Raw genomic sequence first — 26,454 nt, forward strand, 5'->3', positions numbered from 1 at the left:
GGACACAATAATGTGACTGGACAATGTATAGAGAAGTTTGTAATGTTTATGAGGCAGATACACCAATCATAATGTACACAAGAGAGGGCTAAATAAAAGAAGAGCAAAAATAGGAAGTTGCCTAACTCAACCATTCTTAGGAATAATACACTACTGGCCATTAAAATTGCTACACCACGAACATGACGTGCTACAGACGCGAAATTTAACCGACAGAAAGAAGATGCTGTGATGTGCAAATGATTAGCTTTTCAGAGCATTCTCGCCGATGGCGACACATACAACGTGCTGACATGAGGAAAGTGTCCAACCAATTTCTCATACACAAACATCAGTTGATCGGCGTTGCCTAGTGAACGTTGTTGTGATGCCTCGTGTAAGGAGGAGAAACCCGTACCATCACGTTTCCGACTTTGATAAAGGTCGGATTGTAGCCTATGGCCATTGCGGTTTATCGTATCGCGACATTGCTGCTCGTGTTGGTCGAGATCCAATGACTGTTAGCGGAATATGGAATCGGTGGGTTCAGGAGGCTAATACAGAACGCTGTGCTCGATCCCAACGGCCTCGTATCACTAGCAGTCGAGATGACAGACATCTTATCCGCATGGCTGAAACGGATCGTGCAGCCGCATCTCGATCCCTGAGTCAACAGATGGGGACGTTTGCAAGACAACAACCATCTGCACGAACAGTTCGACGACGTTTTTAGCAGCATGAACTATCAGCTCGGAGACCGTGGCTGCGGTTACCCTTGACGCTGCATCACAGACAGGAGCACCTGCGATGGTGTACTCAACGACGAACCTGGGTGCACGAATGGCAAAACGTCATTTTTTTGGATGACTCCAGATTCTGTTTACAACATCATGATGGTCGCATCCGTGTTTGGCGACATCGCGATGAACGCAAATTGGAAGCGTGTGTTTGTAATCGCCATCCTGGCCTATCACCCGGCGCGATGGTGTGAGGTGCCATTGGTTACACGTCTCGGTCACCTATTGTTCGCACTGACAAGACTTTAAACAGTGGACGTTACATTTCAGATGTGTTACGACCCGTGGCTTTACCCTTCATTCGATCCCTACGAAACCCTACATTTCAGCAGGATAATGCACGACCGCATGTTGCAGGTCCTGTACGGGCCTTTCTGGATACAGAAAATGTTCAGCACATTCTCCAGATCTCTCACCAACTGAAGACGTCTGGCCAATGGTGGACGAGCAACTGGTTCGTCACAATACGCCAATCACTAATCTCGGTGATACCTGTACACGTCATCCAAGCTCTGTTTGACTCAATGCCCAAGCGTCTCAAGGCAGTTATTACGGCCAGAGGTGGTTGTTCTGGGTACTGATTTCTCAGGATCTATGCACCCAAAGCCGGTCGGGGTGGCCGAGGCGCTACAGTCTGGAACCGCGCGGCCACTAGGTCGCAAGTTCGAATCCTGCCTCGGGCATGGATGTGTGTGATGTCCTTAGGTTAGTTGGGTTTAAGTAGTTCTAAGTTCTAGGGGACTGATGACCTAAGATATTAAGTCCCATAGTGCTGAGAGTCATTTGAACCATTTTTTTATGCACCCAAATTTCCTGAAAATGTAATCACATTTCAGTTCTAGTATGATATATTTGTCCAATGAATACCCGTTTATCATCTGCATTTCTTCTTGGTGTAGCAACTTTAATGGCGAGTAGTGTAATATCAAATACCGGCCTTAATTTGAGGAAGAAATTTCTGAGGATGTACGTCTGGAGTACAGTAGTGGAACATGGACTGTGGGAAAACCGGAACAGAAGAGAATCGAAGCATTTGAGATGTGGTGCTATAGACGAATGTTGAAAATTAGGTGGACTGATAAGGTAAGGAATGCGAAGGTTCTACGCAGAATCGGAGAGGAAAGGAATATGTGGAAAATACTGATAAGGAGAAGGGACAGGATGATAGGACATCTGCTAAGACATGAGGGAATGACTTCCATGATACTAGAGAGAGCTGTAAAGGGGAAAAACTGTAGAGGAAGACAGAGATTGGAATATGTCAAGCAAATAATTGAGGACGTAGGTTGCAAGTGCTACTCTGAGATGAAGAGGTTAGCACAGTAAAGGAATTCGTGGCGGGCCGCATCAAACCAGTCAGTAGACTGATAACCAAAAAAAAAAAAAGTGTAATATAAATTATACGCAAATGAAGACCGACGATGAAGCAGTTGACACGAGACATTGTGCTCAATTAGCGTATTTGTAAAATTACCATGGCTGCAACCATTTCTTGTAGATTGCGATGGTCGATTATAACTCATGAGAGCCATCGCGATTCTGTGTAACCTTCTCCTGCCTTCAGTTGAGATCGATTAAATCTAAAAAGGGGAAGGGCATTCTAAGGTACTGTAGAAGGAGAAATATGAATGAGAAACTATGGCTCCTCGGATTTTCTTGACAATCGTAAATATGAAACACCTATAAACACAGACACACGCACGCACAAACTTACATATCCCAGAGGCCATTGAAACTACACCACTATCTAGGCGGCAAACAACAAAGGTCAATTTGGAGTGTAATGTACTACATGCTTATGTGTACTGAGCCCCAACGACACAACGACAACAATGTGTAACACGTATATCGATTAGTGGCAGGTTTATATTAGGTAACTGTGCAACTCTAATAATTAATGTGTGTGCTTTGTTAGATAAGGTCATTGATTTGTGACAGGAAATTTAGAGTTCTGTGATTTATAGCCGGCCAGTGTGGCCGAGCGGTTCTAGGCGCTTCAGTTTGGAACCGCGCGACCGCTACGGTCGCAGGTACCAATCCTGCCTCGGGCATGGATGTGTGTCATGTCCTTAGGTTAGTTAAGTTTAAGTAGTTCTAAGTTCTAGGGGACTGATCACCTCAGATGTTAAGTCCCGTAGTGCTCAGAGCCTTTTGAACCATTTTTTGTACTTTATATATAGAAAAAGCTAAATGATGTTTAAAATAATGAAATTTTATAATATGTACAATTGTGTATATTTAGAAGATAAACTTTGTATATTGAAGCTGGCTCATGTTTAGGGCATTTGTGTTTTTAATATGTAAAAGACGTAGGGAAGTCCCTCCGCAGCGGAAGTGGTTCGGTGCGATCTAAAAGGTGGTTTTGGCGGTCGAACAGTGCGGCTCCTTGGTGTGAACGGCACGCTGTCAGTCGTTTGCCGCTGCACGGTACACATCGTCGGTGCCGAGAGAGGCAGTTGGAAGCCGCTTTGCAAGGAATTTTGCCTCGGATGTGGATTTGGCTGTTGCTTGGTACGCTCGGTAATAAGGAACGGCTCTGACATATTAAAAATCCGTCGCGAAGAAGAGATTGCATAGAGCATTCAGACATCAAGAGCCGTCAGTATGTAAGACGTCGTGGTCTCATGACCTTCACTGCTTACATATTCCGCCCTCACAATCATATTACGCACATCAAGACACATCATTCGAAACCAAACTCGATAAGATAAAGTCAATGTTGTATGAATTCATGTAAACGATATGCAAATAACTAATAAATCGCAAGTGCGCACCGTGGTTGAAATACTCGAGGCTGGCGTACACGCATACATTCCAGGCACGACGGTCACAGGAGGTATTAGTTCGAGAGAGGCAACCACACGCCAGTAGGCCAGGCCCAACCCATCTACATCGGCCGGTGGCTGCCCGTGGAGCGGACAGCGTTCGCCCAAGGGAAAGCAAATTCCGCTACATTGTGTGGGAGCGGCCAGCCTACGCATTCTTTACACATAGCACGCAGTTTCAGAGATTTTCACAGGGAGACACCAAACGCCAAACGCCGATACTACAGATTTCCGGATTGGTCGCCTTAAACAAAACATCATGCTGATTGGTAGACGATATTTCTGACGCCTTGAGCTGAAGGAATAATGGAAGAGACCGAAAGATATACCCCTTCACGTCTGGCGTGGAGAGGCGCCATTCCGTTGTCGCTCTTGGAGCGAGGAACAAGTCTCTCCTCAGTACTTCACTGGGAGAGCACCTCTGTTGAGAGCGAATCGAAGTGCTACTCTAGATTGAGTCCTTGCGATTAAGCGTTGTTTACTGAGTTGGCCGACACATTGTGCGGTGTGAACGGACAGAGTTACAGTTAAACGCCTGCGAGCGAATTTTGAGTGGCATCACGGTGGACTGGTTATCTGACCGGAGTACCACGCCCATAGTTAGACTAGGGGCAAATAGGAATCTTTGACTTGATCAAGGCATAGGGAGAGTTTTATCGGCGAAGGTCAATCCAGATAGAACCAGAGTTATCTTATTTGTCAGCAGCGAGTGGCGCAGACAGCAGTCATCGCAGCTTACGGTATTGTGCGCTACAGCTCTTGCGAGCCCCATATTTCCTCCACAACAGTACACTTCACTGCATTCCACTCGCGACAGCTTCGACTGTACCTAGCAACATTCTAAAAGGATAATTATTCAAGTTGAGTAGGAGCACCTCTCAGCCATTCTGCCAAGTCAACAACAATATTAAACTTTGTGTAAAAAATTTCATTGGCGAATCCTATCTTTGAAAGGTAACTTCACATTCCGAAAAGAACCAGGATATAACTTCTTCAATTCATAACTAAAAGTGCCATTGTGATTTCTCAGAATTTTTGCAAAATAAATAATAACTTTCGTTAGTTTCATGTTTTTCTTACATTAACTAGCACTACTCCAGTACCCAAGTATCCCACTAGTTACCTAAGAAATGTTGTGAAATTTTGTGTCATTTCCTTACAGCGGACGATTCCAGTAGATATTTATTGCTGAAAGTTTTTCAGGCATTTCTCTTTAGAACGTCTGACTTCTGTAGTAGTGTGGGGGTGGAAATTGCATCTTGCAGGAGCCACAGGGTAAAGGGTACATCTCAGATTAATCCGTTGCGCAGAATAACATAACCTCAGATCAACCCCACGCTCACAAGTACACTTATCCGCTACGTCGCCCACTAGTACATCGCCACTGCTCCACCAACTTCATGCATACAGATATGTGTCAGAGCATGGACCAGTTAATTTGTGTGAGTGATTTAACAATCACCCAACTGCTATAAACCTGTGTTTCGAACCATATCTTTTGTCCTAATCATGAACCCATGCAGGAAACGAAAGCCACACTTTTTTGCAAACAAAGGAAACATCACTCTCACGTATCAGACGCAGCACGCAGCAGTGACAAGTGCGCGATACAGTTTCTCGTAGTGCCCTGTCAGTTGACTGCCACGTGTAAGACAGGCCCAGCCAGGCCCGTGAGAAGCACGGGGCGGCGCTCCACCGTGCACGTGCTGCCGGCCCCTCCGAGGCACACGGGGCCTATCAGCCGAATTGGGAACAATTACCTACTTAATGCGCAGCCAGAGCGGAGGGCAGGCTTTGTCGATTGAGGCGGCCGCGCTCATTAGCCTGATCTGCGGAGCGCCTGCTCTGTGCCGGCGTGGCGAGTGTCCCAGACACAGAGAGCCGAGTGCCGACATAGGCCGCTCCGAGGGTGCCGGGGCTTCCGTGCAGTCCACGTGCCAGCCTCTGACGGTCCAAGGATAACACCTCCACAGCCGGCCCAAAATACGATGTGAACACCTCACATGCAAATAGCTTATCATCCGGAGAGGAATACCGCTCAGACTTGTAACATTCTTCCTGCCCTCACTGTGGGGACATCATCTACGCTGGTTGGGAAGCCAGAGACGATTTCTGACGTCGAGTAGATGGCCTGAAGGTGATGAATTTTTCTTTCACAAATCGATCTAAATGTTTTGTAATCAAAGAAGTGGATTAAGGGGGGGTAGGACGTCAAACGGGCCGACTTGGAGCAGGAGACTCACCACAGGACATTTCAATTTCCAGTGTCTATACTTTTGCAAATAAATTCATAAAACTTTGTCAGCATGACCAGGAAGGATTCAGAATTCACACTCATAGCAGTGGAAGTTCTAAAACATAACGAAGTAATTTTTTTACGTGTGAAATTTCATCATTTTTTTCACTTACTAATGGCAGCATTCGTTGCTATAGGTACACTTTTCTTCGTAAGTAAGAGAGACTCTTCGATGAATTTTGCACAGCATACAAACCACACTTAAAGGTGTATGAAACTCTAGAATTTTCCAAATATATGAAAAACTGTGGTAAAAATTGAGGCAATAAACTATAAAATTTGTGTTTTTTCTAAACATGAAGTTTAAAATGCACCAGTTCATTCGTTTTTTCATAAATTAAATAAATTCTAGAATTTCATACAAGTGCGAGTATGGTATGTATGCTGTGCAAAGTTCATCGAAGAATCTCTTTAACTTATGAAGAAAAGTGTACGTATAGCAGCAAATGCAGCCATTAGTAAGTGAAAAAATGATGAAATTTCGCACGTAAAAAAATTTATTTTGTTATGTTTTCGAACTTCCACTGGGGGGGGGGGGGGGGGGGGGGGGAATTCTGAATCCTTCCTGGTGATGCTTACAAAGTTTTACGAATTTATTTGTAAAAGTATAGACACTGAAAATTAAAAACTCCAGAGATGCCTCTCCTGTTTCAAGTCGGCCCGTTTGACGTCCTACCCCCTTTAAAAGCTGGCGAGTGTCCCCTGAATCCAAATATTTTCCACCGCTATTTGAAGATAATCTTGTGGAAGCTCCTGGCAGGAAAAAGCACACTTTACAAATGAGAGCTGTTAGCAAAAGCATAAAAGAATCTGGCTGAAGTCTGCGTTCCGCTCCTAAAGCTCGTTGTCAGGCAAAGCTTGAATGTTTAGAGAAATGTGTGAAGGTGCTCCGATAGGGAATCAGATGGTAGTACTCCGAGGCACATCATGGACCCCATGGGGTGTAACCACTCTTTAAAAGTGTGATCCTTCGTAACCCACAAAGTTCTCTTTCTTTCAATACTGAGAAATCGCAGATGTAGTCCAGTGCCCAGGTAATGGTTTCCTTTAAGAGATTTTCCATTTTAAAGGTTAAGTGCGCATGTTTGTGATTTTCCCTAGAAGGTTAATCACCAAGTAGTGGAACGCTTAGCTAGTCGGGGGTAATGTTTAATGAAACAGAGTGAGCTGACTACGTCTAACTGAACCCAAGTAATTGCATTCGTTTCGCTGGAAATATAAAGTGCGGTGTTATCGTGTGACTTTGACCTATTGGTTTTGATCTGTTATCCTGTTTTGTTTTTGTGGGGATTATATTGCCGTTAGTTGCTAGCCATCATATGGAGGCGCAGTGTTGACTGTTAGCTGCTTGCGTTTCCTGTCTGGTGGTAGATTGTGTCTATTTACTAGCTGACAAACTCGGTGTTTCCCGGGATTACGTTTGCCGGTATACTATTAGAAACGAAAACAAAAAATGAACTGTGTAGTGAAGTGTCGAAAAGATTTTAGATCCATGTACACCCTTGAGATGCCGAAACAGTCGTACAAAGAAATATGCATAACGTACAGATGCGTAAGTACAGTATCCAAATTAAGAAACACGATCCCTTACAGTGTCTGTACCCTAGGAACAACTGCTTCGCGAGTGTACAACGATTTTGTAGGCGTCACTATGGCAACGTCTTCTCATAGCTTTATAGAGCGGCTATCGTTTTCGTCTACAATAGTTTGCTGGAAGCTGTTAAAATTGCTACCAGGGGTTTCTTTAAGTTACAGGAGTGTCTTATAAGGGGAGGACACGACGTTGGAATCACAGATTTTATTCAAACTTTGACACCTTCAGCAGGCCACCAAAGTAACGTAATGAGCACATGGTAATGTCCACTACTCTGACAATTCCGAGAAAATCGCAAGAGAAGTTTTTCGCGTCTGTTACGTGGCTTTTGTGTCTGTGCGTAGGTGTCGCACATTAAAGTTCATGGTGGTCATGTGATTAGCATTTGATCTTCGTAGGACGATCGTATTTGAGGCGACAGTTCGAGACTCGCTCAAACTTAATTATTAATCTTTTTTTCCTTCACTGGTCGTATTATTTAATTTATATGGCATTTGAGAGTTAACATAATGAAAAAAAACCACGTGCATTTGCACGAAGTATTTGCATGAAATTTGAGTTTATGTTTTCCATGTCTGTGTGACAAATACCAACCTGAAACATGTGATGTCGAGAGCACATCTTACGAGTAATTGTGCGTTACTCTTGTGGTCTGGCACATCGTGACTTACATTTTGACCTATTATATTACGAATTTTGTGAATTACGTCATGCGCATCACTATTTATCGAGGTTTGACTAGGGCTTTCCAAGCCTGTCTCTCGTTCTTGAAAATTTAATTACAAATAGTAAACTGTATGCAAATCACTACAACTTCATGAAAACGCACGTGAGTTGTTTTATTACATGACCTCTCAGATTTCATATAAATTAAATAATGTTACCAGAGATGGAAAAAAATTAGGTTAAAAGTAAGTGTTAGGGATACAAACTGCCGCATCGTCCACGACCCTCTTGCAATATGCGAACGCTAACCACCTAACCACAATGACGTCTTATGTTCGGTACCTTCGTACAGTTACATCAGATTCATAATAGACGCGCAAAACTTCAGATTTTTTTTTTTGTTGTTATTCGGAATATGCCTTTACGTTGCACGTAGTTAGTGATTGCTTGCGCACTGGAGGGATTTTGTCAGATTTATGCATGCATACACTCAGAGCTGTATTCGTATCTTCGTTGTGGCCAGAAACGTGTTTATTGAGTACAGACATTGTGGAATAATTTAAATTTTGTGTATAATTTGTCAGCATTTAAATCATCAGTTGTCTAATATAATAAATTAAACGTTTTTATTGGTTTCTTTCATTTTTCTTTACATCGTTTAAGGTTAGTTGCCAAAACCCTCCTGATCATTCAATTTCTATGTGTGAAAGTATGGCAGTAATTGTTGCAAGTAGTCCATGCACTGCCCACTGCATGGATCGCTTTATTGCTTTTGAAATATTTTAGCATGTTGCCGATAACAGTTGTTAAGAGACGTTAGAGAAAATTTTAAAACTCGCAGTCAGGTTCGCTGGGGTTACGTTACGCTAGAAAATTATGCAGTTTGACTGCTTCGCCCTGCTACAGCATATGCAAAATGTTACGCAATAGCGTTTATCCAGTAATTCTTGCACAGAACTTTTCATTTTACCGCGCAGTTTATAGTCAAGTAAACACTTCTATTTCAGCAATTTCCTAATTTAATATTTATTTTGTCACAGTGTAGTTCACAGTAATGTGCTAAGTTGTTTTGCATATTTGTGCCATTTTCCTTAGTGCTACAGCGACAGTGAAAACTAGGGCACAGGCAGGAATGGAAAAGACAGCAGCAGTACCTTCAAATGGAGTTTCGTAATATTTGAGACATGATGTAGAAAATTCTTTCCAGGATAATGAAGTCAGGAAACTTTGGAACAGTAGTGTGAGTAATCATAGTATAGGCTGTTATTTGTCGATCATGCGTGATGAACTGTAGGGAACTACACGCAATTCAAGCGATCAAAATATCGCAACAGAGTCTGATTTTGTTATGAGAGATTCAGGTTTTTTTCCTACTTCTGCAGAGCAAAATAATGTTGACTTCCCCTCTTTCAGTAATAATGTTATATCATTAATACCAGCTCAACTTGGTGAAATTAAAAAAATCTAGTGACGAGATAAATGACAAGATCAACGAATCTAGTAGCAAACAGGAAGAGAATTTCAATTTTTTTCGTGACAAGATTAACGAATCTAGTAGCGAAGAGGAACAAAATTTCAAGTTACAGGAAGAGACTTCAAATTGTTTCGGGATGAGACTAATGACAGTGTAAATCGTAAATTCGAGGAAATGTCATAACGGTTTTAAATTCAGGTACGTGAGGAACTCAAGTTAGATATTAATAATCTTGCGCCCAGACGTGATCATGTACAGTCTGTTGATGTTGGAGAGATGGGACAATAGACGTCTCAACAGGAATTGCAAATAGAGGAATTAGCACAGAAGTTCGAGTCATTACGGTTACAGAGTAACACCGAAGTTTCAAAGAAGCAAAATCAGTTGATGACTGTTGCAAAACGTGTCGAAGAATTATCAGAGAGAGTGACGCTAATGTAGAATGATTCAGATAAAAGGTCAGACGATATTTATCCTGGTTCCGCTCACTGATAGCGAAGAATTTTAGTCTCTGCAACGTTTTAAGGAAGGAGAGATGACGATTAATCAACAAAATAAAAGTGACGTAAGAAAGATACAGGAACAGCTTGCCAGCATCGAAGAAAAGATCGGTTGCGATAACGAAACCAGTAGGTTCAATCATTTTTACGTTGGAAATCACAGTGAACGCACTGATTTTGGAATTGCTGATTACTTCCCTCGTGAACATGATATGTTTGTCGGACACAGTGAATGGAATGTGAGTTACGGTATGAGAGAAAACTCATCCGTTCAGAAAAATGATGGCTTTGATCACAAACATTTTTTCGCAGTTAAAGTAAAACTGCATGTTACTTCAACAACATGGAAAAGCGAATTCGTCCCGTCTCAGCAAAATGCAGATTGTGCCAAAAGGCGAAACCATCTACCGTTACGCACAGAACACTACTATTTCCGATCATTCCTGTGAAACTAGGAGAATTAGCTGCTGTTGACATTTTCGGTTCTGTTACGAGATCTAAACATGGCCTTTCATTTATTTTTGTGATTGTCGAGTTTACCTCTAAATTTGACTCATTTACACTTTTACGGAGGCTACTGAAAAATCTGTTTCTACAGCATTCGTAAAGAATTTTCTGAAAGAAGTAGGGCATGTTGACAAACTAATTTCAGATAATGACCCACAATTTCGTTCTAACATATGGCTAAGAACTTTAGACCAATACTTATATCACATTTTATGCCATCTTGTTACCCCTCAGAACGCATCATGAAACAATTAGGTAAACTCTGGAGATTGTATTGCTATAGCCAACACAGGAATTGGGATTCACATCTATCTGATTTTAAAAATATCATTAACGAACTACCCAACGATTCTACAACTTTACTCCACACCTCATACTATAAAATAAATTTAAACAACTACCACATAGTAAAAAACACTTAGTAGCCTTCCCGACACAACGGCGTTTAAGACACCATGAAATAATTAATTTAGCTTTGTAAAACATCAAGAAAGCCGCAGAGAAAAGGAAGAAGCTACAGAATCCACGAATGAACATCAAGGGTTTACAGGTAGGCCAGAACGTGTTGCTCAAATCGCGTCGTTTATCTCATAAAGGAAAGTTTTTAAGTAGCAGGTTTTCCTTTGTGCATAATGTTCTTTTCGCATACGGCGAATCGCAGATGCAAATATTGTGGAACTTGAAGCCATAAGAACACATAAATTAAGAGGTCTTCTTCATGTGTCGAACATCAAAGTGAAAAAAGAATAGTGCCCTAGGGGTTTACTGTACTTTGATAACCATATGCGGTGGCTAGCATAGGTGCCCCAGCTGTTACAGTGCATTTTCTTACTTCAGCTTCCAGCACTGTTCCATACTCTCCAACTAATCTATGTATCTATCTGTTAATGTATCTCTTACTGTCAATCTACCTCATACGGATTTTAAGACTAGTGATGATCTATGATTTGTGCTGTGTGAAGAAAAGAATATGCAAAGCATAATCTTACAAACTGATAAGACAGTGGAAACAGACTTTTTATTTCATCTATATTTGCACTATGACAATATGGAACGGTAAGCCATCTGCGAACAATTTGAATTCAGTTGGTGTTATTCTGAGTTTACTGGTGAAGTAACTGATTGAAATGCAGTACTTTTAAATTATTTCTTGAGTTTGGAAATTTTCTTTTGAGATCTTGGTATAGCAGAATACACTTGGTTTTGAGGTTCTAAGATACTCATTTTTCCCCAGGAAGATAGTTTGCACATATAAAGAAGTTTCTTGTGTCTTGTGGTAACTTGTGATGAACATTTTGCTTTACCTTTACGAGTCAGAATAATGTTTTATTTTTGAGGAAAGTGCGTGAGATGACTTTTTCTTTAGGTACATATTTCGTGAAGCACGTCATGAATTGCAAAGGTATAACTGCTGACCTTATTTTGAATTAGAGACTGTGTATGAGTGGCTCTATATAGAGGAAGCTATTTCTGATAGGCATTATTTTATCTAGGAACATTTCTGACTGATGCTTGTTCTTCTATTTATGAAATATTTTTGAAGAGTGATAATTTCAGAATTGTATGCATACGCATGATGAACCTAGGGAATGCTGTGCGATATAGATATGGAATACGATGGGGAATTTTGCTTTATGATTGCCACGTAAGGCTTATGATGTTAATATGGGTTATTATGATGCAATTATCGTATATTTTTGGTGCAATTATGGTATATTACGTGAAGTGGCTTATGATTCGTAGGATATTACGCTGAAGGTTAACAAAATATGTTGTTCTGAGGAAGACAGAAGAGGCACTGTAAGGTATTTAGTGAGGAAGCATATTTTGCAGCTATTTATTGAACAAGACAAGGTAAGGAAAGCACACTCTTTCAACGAAGCAACCCACAGTTGTATTAGATTCATGGAGGTTCTGTTTGTGCACACTTCATTCGAATGTGGAATCACAGTGATAGCAGCATAAGAGATTTATTTTGTCATGAAAGGATTTCTGAGAGGACAGTACTACTGAAGTTCTGTTGTTACTGACGACATGTATTATGATGCTAAGAGTTATCGATTATGGAAGGAAAACGAATTACAGTTTGAGGTACCAGTCATACCTGCTATAAACATTTTAAACTCTAGAGAACACGAAACTTTTTCCTGTATAAAACACCAGTGCTTGCAGATGACACTTTTCTCTTCACCTATTTGGAGATAAGCGTGCTTGTATCCGTAGAGTAATGAGCATGGAAAGGTATACAAAGATTTTTTCCCTACTGCTGAAATATGTGAGGTGCACGTAAAATGAATTTCCTAGCTTTGCGAAGTTGTTGAATGAAATTGTCCCAGAAAAAAAAACTGAATTTTTCTTTATTGCAGAAGTAATAAAAAGAACACAGAACTCTACGAATTTAGCCGGCCGGAGTGGCCGTGCGGTTCTAGGCGCTACAGTCTGGAACCGCGAGACCGCTACGGTCGCAGGTTCGAATCCTGCCTCGGGCATGGATATGTGTGTGTTGTCCTTAGGTTAGTTAGGTTTAAGTAGTTCTAAGTTCTAGGGGACTGATGACCTCAGTAGTTGAGTCCCATAGTGCTCAGAGCCATTTGAACGATCTATGAATTTGTAGCAAATAATGTTTTTTTCAGATCGGAGTATAGCTTACGTAGCGAGCGAGTTACGTTATGAGAAGATGAATGTTGCAGTGGTCTGTTATGAAGAACTAGACATTCCAGAAGTATCCAGTCGTGCTAAAATAAATTGATCCATGACATATATATCAATATGTTATGCATTTTGACAACCCTCTCTTTTCAGCGTGTAGCTTTTTTACGCCCTGACGCAAATTAATCAGCTACATTTTATGCATGTTGTAAATAATTGCGTAAAGTAAGTTACTTCAATACATTTGTGTCTTTCTATTTAAACAGTTTATTTCAGACTTTCTCTTACACAGTAAAGCAAAAGCTGTATTTCACTGCACAGCAAGTTATTTATTTTATTCACTTTTAGAAAAGCACATTCTGTCTTTTTTAGATGTATGGATTAGATTTATTTTTACTAGATGGAAAGAGATGACATTGTAATTCTAGCAAACACGGCATGGGTGATGGAAGAACAACTGAATGGTATTGATATTGTTTTGAAATGTAAGTACAAGATAAACATCGACAAATGTAAAACAAGCGTCGTCTTTTTTGGGTTAGCGTTTATCCCAACTATTGACAGGCTGCAGTCAAGTTTTGTCGAGGCTATATTTTATTCTACTTCGCAGACGAATGCCCTTCTCGTCGTCGTAATCGTAAGCTACGAGATGATGGGAAGTCGTATGTGTGCGCCGCCTGTCAGAGAATCGTATAAACTTTGTTCTGTGTGTGATCGTATTTTAACAGTTCGTGTATCGTTTTTTCTGAGGCAGAAAGCTGGGCCAGCCAGCATATGCCTGCACGAGAGTGGGAAACCGCCTAAAAACCATACTCTGGCTGGCCGATGCACCAGCCGTGGTCGTTAATCCGCCGCGCTAATTCCAACTGGGTCCGGCTGATCATCTTGTCTCGTAAACCAGAGCGTTGCTCGTTACGCTGTACGGGTAATAAAAGGCAGACAAGGGTAATAAATGTAATCGAACGAATCAAGTAAAATCAGGAATTGAGATACTAAAACTACTAGATGGTACTTTTTATTTCGGTATCAAAATAAATGGCTACGGCTGAAGCTGATAGGATGTCAAATACAGACAGGGTTAGCAAGAAAATCATTTCTGAAAAAATAAGATTTATAAGCATCTAATATAAGTTTAAATGTTAAGGGGTCTTTCTGAAAACACAACGGTGTGCAAAACTTAAGGCCGGAAGTAAGTTTCGCGTGATGTGTCACTACCAAGGTACAGATCTCGCTGAAACTTGGACCGGACGCAGGCAGAACTGCTACAGTATAGTACAGTGCAGTACAGAAGATAACTGAAAGAGATAGCAGTGAGACGAACAGAAATGAAACTTTTATTCAAGGACAGCAATTACACTTAAGTCACCGCGATTTGTGGTGGTCCCTTCAACATTACACATTTCTCATTACTGTGTGTGATCACCAAGGACGGCAGTGTATGCTCAGCGACGTTCTCCCATGCTGGCCCACGCCTGGTAAACAGTTTTTCTCGCAGGGCGTTCCATTCTTCCACTAGCATGAGTGACAACTGCTGAGCGATGGTTGGTACTTGTGGAAATTCTGCAACAGTCTCTCCAACATATTCGACACATGCCCTGTGGGATTCGGGTCAGGAGAAAGCATAGCCAGTCCATTCGCTCGACATCGTTCCAAGAGCCTCCACCCCCTTCCCCCACCCCCCTCCAGCACTGACCGATGCCGTCGAATGGGCCGAATAAACACTTGAAAAGACGCACCTGAGGATCGAGTGAAATATCACAACGTTGACCGCTGAATGTACTGTGTTCAGATTTGGAAGTCAGTAGGCCCATGCAACATTACGCTTCCTCAAGCTGTAACGCCTGGACCACTAAAACGATCATGTTAGTCAATGTTCTTGGAGCATTAAACGTTCCCACCTCACGCCGTATGACGTTACGTCCGGCGTTCTTGAACACGATCGTTTTGGTGGCCCAGGTACAGGTTTAGCCAGTGAAACGGGCAGATAAGAGATGGCCTTGACAGCTGGAATGAGAGTGGTGAGGGTAGTGGTGGCCGGCTCCGTTCTACCTGCATGTCCCGCCACTTAGTTGCGATGGATCGTTGGACGGGTGGACATCGTGGCTACGGGGTTAAAGCGTATTATACTAATGGTGAATGTTTGGTGAAAACGCGACGTGCTTATCGACGCCATTTCAACATACCGTGCAACAGGCCGGCTCCCTCGAATAAAAACCTTGAACAAACTGGATCAACGTCTAGAAAACGAGGTGGGAGTGCAAAAACCGTTCGAATCCCTCAAAAAATCGCTGATGTTCAACAGGCAATGCTCAGAAGTCCACGCCGGTCTGCCAAACAACATGCTCCACGTCTTGGAATAAGTAATGCTTCGGTGAGAAAGGTTCTTCGTCAAAATTTACATTTTCACCCATACAAAATACAGATTGTGCAATCTCTCAAACCAAGTGACTATCAGAAACGATTACAGTTTTGTGAGGAAATGGCCAGAAGACTTGAAGAAAATGACGACCAAGTAAACCATTTGTGGATGAACGATGAGGTGCATTTTCACCTGTCTAGTTGATACTGGTCGGAGGAAAACTCTGGCGCACTTCACGAAATGCCTCTTCATGCTCAAAAAGTGACTGTTTGGTGCGCAATGTCGGCAAGAGGGATCATAGGCCCATTTTTCTTCGAGGATATCAATGGAAGTGCTGTGACTGTTAACTCTGTGCGTTACGTTGCAACGATCCAGAACTTTCTTACGCCAGAACTCGCCCGTATCCCAGTCAATGAACACACAATGTCCCAACAAGATGGGGCAACAAGCCACACTGCAAGAGTTGCCACGAATGCTGTGAATGCTTTGTTTTCAGGCGGCTTCATTTCCCGAAACGGGGATATCCCTTGGCCCCCTCGTTCTCCAGATTTGACAACCTGCGACTTTTTTCTGTGGGGTTCCTTAAAAACAAGAGTTTTTCAGAACGATCCACCCAGAATTATCCCAGCCATAAAACAACGAATTCGGGACGAAATTGAATGAATACCAGTCAATATGCTGCAAAATGTCATGGGAAAGTTCCAGGCCCGGCTGCAGAAGTGCATAGATTCAAGTGGAGGTCATTTGGCAGATGCTATATTCAAAAAATAATTTTTTCACTTATTGTACAGTAAATGGCTACCTTTGCACTTTATATTTGTAACCATTAAACTAAAAAAAAATTTTCTTACAGAATTAGTTACTTATTTAAATCTTCACAGTTCACTGGCTAACCCAGTATTTCCTGTTGACAAGGCATAATGTTGCTTGGACTTACTGACCTTCAAATCTTTGAACCGGTATCGTCATTGTAACACTTTGTTCCTCGATGTAAGTCTTTTCACGTTTACTTTCGGCCCTGACTATATTATTATGGATGACAAATGGGACGGCATCGAGTTGCGCTTGTGGAGGAGCTCTTGGAAAGAGGAGGTATTCGGCGTGTGGGCTGGTCTGCCCCTTCCCCTGACCCAAATCCTATCGAGCACGTCTAGAATACGTTGGAGGGAGCTATCGCAGTACGTCCACGTCTACCAACCAACATAAAGCAGTTGTGAATGGCGGAGGTTGAGGAATGGAACGCCCTAGCACAAAACCTCTTTACCAAGCTTGTGGCCATCATGGGAGCACGTCATGGAGCACTCACTGCTCACACACCCTATTAGGACACTTAACCTGCCTTTCGTAAAGATAAGGGAATCATCATAAATCGCAAGCATTTCGATGTAATTACGATCTTTCAATTAAACTCTCCTTTCTGTTGGTCTCGTTGCATATCTCTTTCTGTTGCCATTTGTACTATGTTGTAGCAGTTCTTTTTGTGTATGATCAAAGTTTCTACGAGCTACGTTACCTGCCGGTGACAAATCTTGCGAAAGTTCTAACATTCTGTGTGGTGTCTGTTTGTTCTAAGTCGTGTCTCCCTACCACTTTCGCGCAACGACGCTCTGAGCGTGTTTTTTAGGGAATTTGAACCTGGGACCTGTTGCTGGTAAGGAGACGCCAGATGACACATGACATGTAGAGTTCAGAAGAGTTCAGTGAGAAGTCGGCCGCGGTGGTCTCGCGGTTCTAGGCCCTCAGTCCGGAACCGCGCGACTGCTACGGTCGCAGGTTCGAATCCTGCCTCGGGCATGGATGTGTGTGATGTCCTTAGGTTAGTTAGGTTTAAGTAGTTCTAAGTTCTTGGGGACTGATGACCACAGATGTTAAGTCCCATAGTGCTCAGAGCCATTTGAACCATTTTTTAGTTCAGTGAGACTAGCGATGATATAATCAAATACTTAATGATTGCAGCGTCAGCTCCACTGCACTCCCTGTAAAAGAATCTTAATAGTTACTAAATTTAGTGGAAGGGGTTCAAGGCTTTCCTGCTTTTAGTTAGCTGATAAAATAACGTCGAAAAAGCACTTAAGTTTACCACTGGAATTTTTGTTCTACTCACAAATCATTGTTTATAAATTGTACTATTGAGAAAAGGAAATATTTTAATACTGGATGACCAAAACCAACTGCGTTCAACAAAAATGTGAACGAATATTCCGTGAATGGGTTTTCAAGTTCTATAATGGAAAATGGCTCTGAGCACTATGGGACTCAACTTCTGAGGTCATTAGTCCCCTAGAACTAAGAACTAGTTAAACCTAACTAACCTAAGGACATCACAAACATCCATGCCCGAGGCAGGATTCGAACCTGCCACCGTAGCGGTCTTGCGGTTCCAGACTGCAGCGCCTTTAACCGCACGGCCACTTCGGCCGGCTTCTATAATGGATCGAAGGATGACCTATGTCATATCACATCTATAATCTAGGTTTAAATTCTGTTTCATAAAACAGAAAATTATCAAAAATGGTCTACAGTGACCCTCAATTATCTTTAATGACTTATTTAACTTGTCGTAAATTACATTGGCTGACTCAATAATTATATAACAGAAAAATCATCGCATTTCCGATTTTAACTTCAACTAGCAAATGTGAATACCACGAAGTTTGATGATCGACACTAGTATTACGTAAAAAGGGGATGTAACAGATGAGACTTCTGCAGTTCTGAGTGAAGCCTTATGTTCACTTATGCGGCATTGCGTGCGTTCATTACCTTGACGGTGGTTAGGCAGCGTCAGGGTCGGCTGGCGGCGCACACCTTGCTGTCTCGGTGGCAACTCTCTCAAACTTATCTTTACAACTGCCTACCGAAGTTGGTTCAAGAAAAAGGTATCTGGCTGTGTTTTCAACTGACAAATCAGCGTCTGAATGTTAACCTTAAGCTTCGCCTACAAAAATTCTGTCCATCCAATGAGAAACGTTATACTTTTCGTGGTGCGACAATGTTATTAATGTTAGCTACGTAACAAGACACGTATAGTCTCACACTAAAACTTTCAGGTGGTGTGGCCCTTTTAGTGCTATCGTAAGATCTATACTGTTCTTCTGGAGGGCTCTATCTTTTAACTTGGGCTGGGGGATGGACCTCTTGGCGGTCGGCTGGTGAAGCGGGTGTCCAATTGTCCCGCTCTTATCATAGGGCCTTCTAGCGTACACAGGTCTGCTATTGGCTTCTGTTCTCGTTTCTCCTCTCGGAACTGCGTCTGTTTCACGGTGTGAAGGTATGACATGGATTTAGAAGTTCTTGTGTTAGTCTGTGTTATTCCATTTGCTGATTCATTGATCATATTACTTTGGTTAATTTAATGTCAGGATTTATTCGGAGCTATGGACATACTGCCGGATTTGCTATCATGTCAGGGTTTTCATGGAAGGTGTTGGATTTGCCTGACACCTTACAAAGTTACTTCCATGCTTTAGTTTTGGACACCAAGGCATTTGTCTGCAGTGCAGATTAGAAGAGAAGTGAAATGTGGAAAGTAAACATTACAAGCATTAAGAAAATACAACCGTTTGAAATCTGGTGGTAACAGAATAATGCTGAAGATTATTTAATAAATCGGATGACTAATGAACAGATCGGAACTTGAATAAAAGAAAGAACGTGTTAGCTAGATTGCTTCAGTCCAGAACCGCGCGACTGCTACGGTCACAGGTTCGAATCCTGCCTCGGGCATGGATGTGTGTCATGTCCTTAGGTTAGTTAGGTTTAAGTAGTTCTAAGTTCTATGGGACTGATAACCTCAGATGTTAAGTCCCATAGTGGTTAGAGCCATTCCATTTTTGTTAGTTAGACTCATCCTGAGGCATCGAGAGATAATCGGTTGTGAAAGGAAGTCTGTGTAGGAGAGGAGGGAGGAGACCAAGAGCGAGGCGAAGCTTGACTGCAGCGAAGCAAGACGAAGTGGATGTAGGTTAGATTAGATTAGTTTTTCGTTCCATAGATCAGTGCTGAGGAGATCCTCGTGGATGTGGAACATGTCAATTCTTCCTCTTTTTTTTTTAAGCTGAAATAACAATACTAATAGTATGAATACATACAATACATCGTTTTTTCTATTACGAAATTCGTCAATGGAGTAGAAGGAGTTGGTCACTAGTAAATCTTTCAGGTTCCTTTTAAACTGATCTTTATTTGTAACTAAATTTTTTATGTTTGCTGGCAAATCATTGAAGATGTGTGTTCCTGAGTAGTGGACCCCTTTGTGAACTAAAGTAAGTGCTTTTAAGTCCTTGTGCAGATCATTTTTGTTCCTGGTGTTGTATGTATGAATTGAGCTGTTTGTTGGAAAAAGAGATATATTATTTAGGACAAATTTCATTAAGGAGTAAATATACTGAGAGGCAGGAGTTAGTATACCCAGTTCTTTGAAGAGATTTCTACAGGACGTCCGTTAATTTACTCCACAAATAATACGTATTACACGCTTTTGGACTCTGAAAACTTTTGTTTGACTTGAAGAGTTACCCCAAAATATTATACCATATGACATTATGGAATGAAAGTAGGCAATGTATGCAAGCTTTTTCATTTTTATGTCGCCTATGTCTGCTAACACTCGAATTGCAAATACAGATTTGTTAAGGCGTTTCTGCAGTTCTGTGGTGTGCTCCTCGCAACTGACATTATTATCAAGTTGTAATCCAAGGAATTTAAGACTGTCAACCTCTTCTATCTGCTCTTTTTCATACTTTATGCATATGCTGGGTGGAAACCTCTTACAGGTTCTGAATTGCATATAGTGAGTCTTTTCGAAGTTTAATGTCAGTGAGTTGGCTTTAAACCATTTATTAATATCCCTGAAAATATCATTAGCAGATCTTTCTAGAACTACACTTGACATACTATTTGTTGCAATACTTGTGTCATCTGCAAACAAAACGAACTCTGCTTCTGGGAGTGTAACTGATGAGAGATCATTAATGAACACAAGAAAAAGCATTGGCCCTAAGATGGATCCTTGCGGGACACCACATGTAATTTCTTCCCATTCTGATGATGACTGATGACTTAATTCACTAGTCCCTTGCACTGACACCCTTTGTTTCCTGTTAGTGAGGTATGACTCGAACCATTTTGTAGCGCTGCCCGTGACACCACAGAATTCTAAATATCTGCTGCTTGTAACAGTGGATACAAAGCGACGAAGATATCTGCACGCGATAGAGCATCGAGAATATCTGCATCGATCCCGTGTTGGGGCTAGTGTCTGACGACAGTCGGCGAGTGGGGAAGGAAGGCGATGTGGTGAGCACAAAAAGCGCGCGACGCGGGCGATGTGTATCTGGCTCGTGTGCGCTGTCAGGGCGGCAGGTAGCAAGTAGGAGGCGGCCGCCAGCCGTCACAGCCGGCCGCGCACTCTCCACCTTATAACTTCGACACCTGGCGTCGCGTCACGCGCCGTTGGCCCCCGCTGCTCTCCACGTCCCTCCTCGCAGGGATAAACGCCGCCGGCGCTCTTCCAGTACGCTTCTGCCGATCCTTTCCAGCGCGCTCAGCCGGCTACTAATTAGTATCTCCAACCCTAGAGTCGTAATCGGTGCGCTCGGATGCACAGAAAGTGCGCTGGCTACTACACAGGTTTCGTTCACTACAAATCAATCACACTGATGTTTAACAACGTTTCGCACGTAATGAAATTTATTCAAAATATTGAACACTTAAAACAAAGTGAATGGCAACGGCCTTGCCGCAGTGGCTACACCGGTTCCCGTGAGATCACTGAAGTTAAGCGCTGTCGGGCATGGTCGGCACTTGGATGGGTGACCATCCCGGCCACCATGCGCTGTTCCCATTTTTCGAGGTGCACTCAGCCTCGTGATGCCAATTGAGGCTACTCGACCGAATAGTAGCGGCTTCGGTCAAGAATACCATCATAACGACAGGAAGAGCGGTGTGCTGACCCCACGCCCCTCCTAACTGCATCCTCAACTGAGGATGACATGGCGGTGGGATGGTCCCGGTAGGCCACTCGTGGCCTGAAGACGGAGTGATTAAAACGTAGTGAATGGAACATAAAATTACCACCCAACATAAAAGGAATATCTTAGAAATTGGAATATATTTAAAACGTGCAATAAATGCCTGGGTCATTTTGTCACAGCACTAATAAAGGCTACGCTGAAGGGTATTAGAACGAGCAGCAATACTTTTGCATCTAGATCTACATTTAAATTAACTTATGTGCTTGGTAGTGTGTTCAAAGCTCAAGTTTTAAACTGTGGAACTCAAAATTCATGTCGTGGGAGGGGAAACTAACCACTCGCATTTGTGTGGCCACGTGAACGCAGGCCTCATAGTGGACAATGGGGGCGTAAATGAATTCGCCGTCAAGCCATAGAAGTCTCTTGCAGGCCGACGGAGACTGCTCCCCCTTACCACCAAAATAAAGCTGCTAGCCTCCTAAACAGAAATGGACAAATTACAAGGCCAGCATTTGAATTGTGGACATTCTGTTTACTATAAAATGGGCAGGTAACTTCATTATTAATACAAGTAGGCCACGAAAGGCCTTGTTCCTGCATGTGATCCGGGGAGATTTTTACCTCTGCAACCGGCAGTTGATGTAAAATTTAATAATTAGGAGTTCTGATAGGTTGGGGACGTACCACCTCCCAATTAGCTGACGCAGGCGCTCGTTCGGTGAGTCTGTCGGAAGACGAGGGTTCGAGGAGACTCTAGTTACTGGGACCTCGAGACCAGCAGAAGTGGAATGATCATATAAAGTTGATCGTCGGTAAAGCAGATGCCAGACAGATTCATTGGAAGAATCCTAAGGAAATGCAATCCGAAAACAAAGGAAGTAGGTTACAGTACGCTTGTTCGCCCACTGCTTGAATACTGCTCAGCAGTGTGGGATCCGTACCAGATAGGGTTGATAGAAGAGATAGAGAAGATCCAACGGAGAGCAGCGCGCTTCGCTACAGGATCATTTAGTAATCGCGAAAGCATTACGCAGATGGTAGATAAACTCCAGTGAAAGACTCTGCAGGAGAGACGCTCAATAGCTCGGTACGGGCTTTTGTTGAAGTTTCGAGAACATACCTTCACCGAGGAGTCAAGCAGTATATTGCTCCCTCCTACGTATATCTCGCGAAGAGACCATGAGGATAAAATCAGAGAGATTAGAGCCCACACAGAGGCATACCGACAATCCCTCTTTCGACGAACAATACGAGACTGGAATAGAAGGGAGAACCGATAGAGGTACTCAAGGTACCTTCCGCCACACACCGTCAGGTGGCTAGCGAAGTATGGATGTACATGTAGATGTAGATGCAGAGAGACAACGCCAGGTTTGAGCCACGTGCCTTACCTCTGAGGTGAGGCACGTCCAACACTTTGCTCTTTTGGCGTTCTGTCTGCTCCTCAACCATCCATTCGACGCATAGAGGAAGAAATTAGCCCAAGATACAGCTTGTAATTCTTGAAAGCCATTGGTTCAAATGGCTCTGAACACTATGGGACTTAACTACTGTGGTCATCAGTCTCCCAGAACTTAGAACTACTTAAACCTAACTAACCTAAGGACATCACACACATCCATGCCCGAGGCAGGATTCGAACCTGCGACCGTAGCAGTCGCGCGGTTCCGGACTGCGCGCCTAGAAACGCTAGACCACTGCGGCCGGCCCCCTAGGGCAATAAATGGGCTTATTTACAGCAATAAACAACTGGTTAGCGGGACTCAAGTATTCACTTCTTTGTGTTATCACGTGGCCACTTGACGTTTATAGCAATTTCTGCTGATGTTGTTCGCCTACTACAGGCAGGGTGTTGTGTGGGTCCGTTGTGCGACAGGACACAGAGATGACTGTTTGGACTATTTGGATTGGTAACGGTGGTTCTAGGACAATATAAAACCGATCTCGGTCTATTCATCTCTTTTTATTTGCTGCTCTTGTATTTTTTCGTGTTTTCAGTTAAAATTATTGGATATAGGTTCCGCCTTTTACGCAAAAACGCTGTTTCTTTCTTATTACCCACACACGTGTCGGCACCTCTCTGCCATCATCAGTGTGTTTTGTTTATTGAAAACTGTAAAAAGTGAACATATTTTAGGTTGTAACTGGTGTAACAAAGTGAAGTCTAAAGACAGTTTTTGTTCGTTTCCGTTCTTCTGATTTTACAAAATATGGTTTTGCAGGACCACCTGAATGGCTTCCCGCACTGATAGCATGTTATCTGTAAACCAAACGATGTAAATGCAAATTTTATCACCGAATTAACAACTCCAATCATACTCAAATCAGAAACAGCGCAAAATTACAAAATTACTTTATGTTCAACAAAGAATTTTATTCCCATAATGAAGGACTGCCAATGGGCTCAGCGATTAGTGGCCTCCTAGACAACATATTCATGAGCAAGTTAGAGATCAGGATCTTAACACACACAATAAAACCAAAAAAATACAAACTTGTATACTGGTACCGTTCTGTAGATGACATAATATGCCTGACTGATGAACCACACATACAATAGAAAAGCAAGACAATGAATTAACGTCTTACATTCATAAATTCACTTCACATTAAAAACAGTAACAGACAACGTACTAAATTTTCTGGATCTCCCCATACGAGAAACAAACAACACCCATGACTTCACAATATTCAGGAAACTGACAACCATGAGCATCACCATTCACGATCTGTCGAAGCATCCGGCAAGCTTCAGGTTCTTGCTCCACAGATTGAACAGAACACCCATAAGCAAACAGAATTATCTACAGTAACTAAACACAATAAAACAAATAGCCGAAGAAAAAGGTTACAAGACCCATATGATAGAGAAATTAAATAAACAAATTTGTAAACAGAAAAGGAACACACAAAAAGCCTTATACAGCACAGAACAACACAACATATAATGACCACGAGCAAGAAACAACGGTGCAACAACACACGCACACAAAACAAAATGGCATACACTCACCTACAATAACAAAATTATCCACAGAATGGACAACATATTGAAGAAACAGGCACTTCAAATAGGATACAGGGCAGACAACACAACACAGAAAAAACTCAGAACACAGAAGGCACCCACAGATAAATTCGACAGATCAAGAATATACTCATACGAACTCAATTGTAACACTTGCCAATCAGTATATATAGTTCAAACATGCAGCAAATTTAAAGCAAGATACTCAGAATACCACACAACTCTAAAAAGTAACAGCACCCACATTTCCTGACCACCAAATAGCCTATAGCCACCACCCAACTACAATAGCAACAAATTAAGAATACTGAAATCGAACCACAGCATGTCACAAACTAACAACAGAAGAGACCCTAAGGCGACAGCAGAAGACAAACAAGTTTTAAATGAAAAGTCCACTCTCTGTATAGACACATTATTTAACACATTAAAGGACCTTTACAGGAAAGACAACACACCAAGTAAAAGGGGCTTGTTACGTCGGAAATGCATATCCTCCTATTTCCATCTATTGTACCATAAATTTTTTTCCTTATTTTGTTACCTGAAGATATGACATTTCTGTGTCTTTAGATATTGTAATTGTTTTACTATTTGTATATATATATATTTATGCATTTATGTCGATGTATAATTGGTTTGTTTTGTAAATATTATTTGTATTTTTACGCTGGGTCTGGCCTAGGGAAAACTATGCTATCGATAGGTCGTGTGGAGAACCAAATTGTTTAGGATCTTTGGTAGTGTTAACGCTGCCGCATGGAGCGCGGACAGAGAGACTCTGGTTGGAGTAGGGCGGTGGAGCAGGTGTGTTGAGTGACGCTCCCGCGAGTTGCCGCGCTTTCGGCATTTGGCAGCACGTAATTGGGCTCGACTTGCTATGATAGTTTCTGACACGGTGTCGCGGACGGGAAGCATTAGCTGGCGCACATCAAGAGCCCGTTTCGCCTGGTGACCGTGTCGAGAAGGGGGCGCGCCAACATCCAGCTTCTGCAACAGCGACGGCCGACAATGAGTGACTGTCGCCACCTCTCCGACCGACGACTGCAGACCTTCAATCAACCAACAAAGAAGACTAGAAGCACGTAAAGTTTTAGAACTGTATGGCAGACCTCAGCTTTTCAAACTGTTAAATTTTTCTCACTAAATTACAGCAACGTAGCATGAACCTTTGTTGCTCATTGTCCCAATTGCATTACCAAGCAGGGTCCCTTCCTTTTCCGGAAATTCAAACGCCAGCATTAAAGTAATATCATTCCATTTCACTGCTTTAATTTCAAAGTTCAGTTAAAGTATTCATAGCTGGCTACAATATTTAGATTACACAAGCACAAATTAAGAGTGCAAGTTTTGTTACCGTATTTTAGCTTACCTGTGACTGCAGCTCAGCTTGGTACGTACTAAATTTTACTATTGTTAATTGTTCAGAATCATTAAAGTCAAGTTCAAAGTTAAATCTCTTTTTTCTAAATTGCGAAGATTCAAGTAACTTTTGAAATGATTGTTGAGGTGGCCCAAGACTAACCTTATTTTACTTAATTTCATAATGCTTCTGAAACAAAGTTCACTATTAATTTCAGTCACTAAATTAACTTTCGATTTTCCGGTTTTATTAATTCTTGTGCTAAATTAAGTCAGAGTGTAGCGAAATTTATTACTTCTGACAAACATTCAGTTTTCACACAACACGTGTGAACCTTCAGTTGCCACACTTTTAGTGCTAAATATGTGTGCATTAATCTTTCATTTTCAGTTATTATAGTAGTTGTCCATGGGACTGGCAACCGTAATTTTCCCCAAATCTC

General features: G+C 42.1%; 1 pseudogene; it reads left to right on the plus strand.

Annotated features, from left to right (window-relative positions):
- The first annotated feature begins 21,373 nt into the window (after positions 1-21,373).
- Positions 21,374-21,491, plus strand: LOC126485187 (5S ribosomal RNA; annotated as a pseudogene).
- The last annotated feature ends 4,963 nt before the right edge of the window (positions 21,492-26,454 follow it).

Source organism: Schistocerca serialis, chromosome 6 (genome assembly GCF_023864345.2).
Source record: "Schistocerca serialis cubense isolate TAMUIC-IGC-003099 chromosome 6, iqSchSeri2.2, whole genome shotgun sequence".
In the NCBI taxonomy this organism is placed as follows: Eukaryota; Metazoa; Arthropoda; class Insecta; order Orthoptera; family Acrididae; genus Schistocerca; species Schistocerca serialis.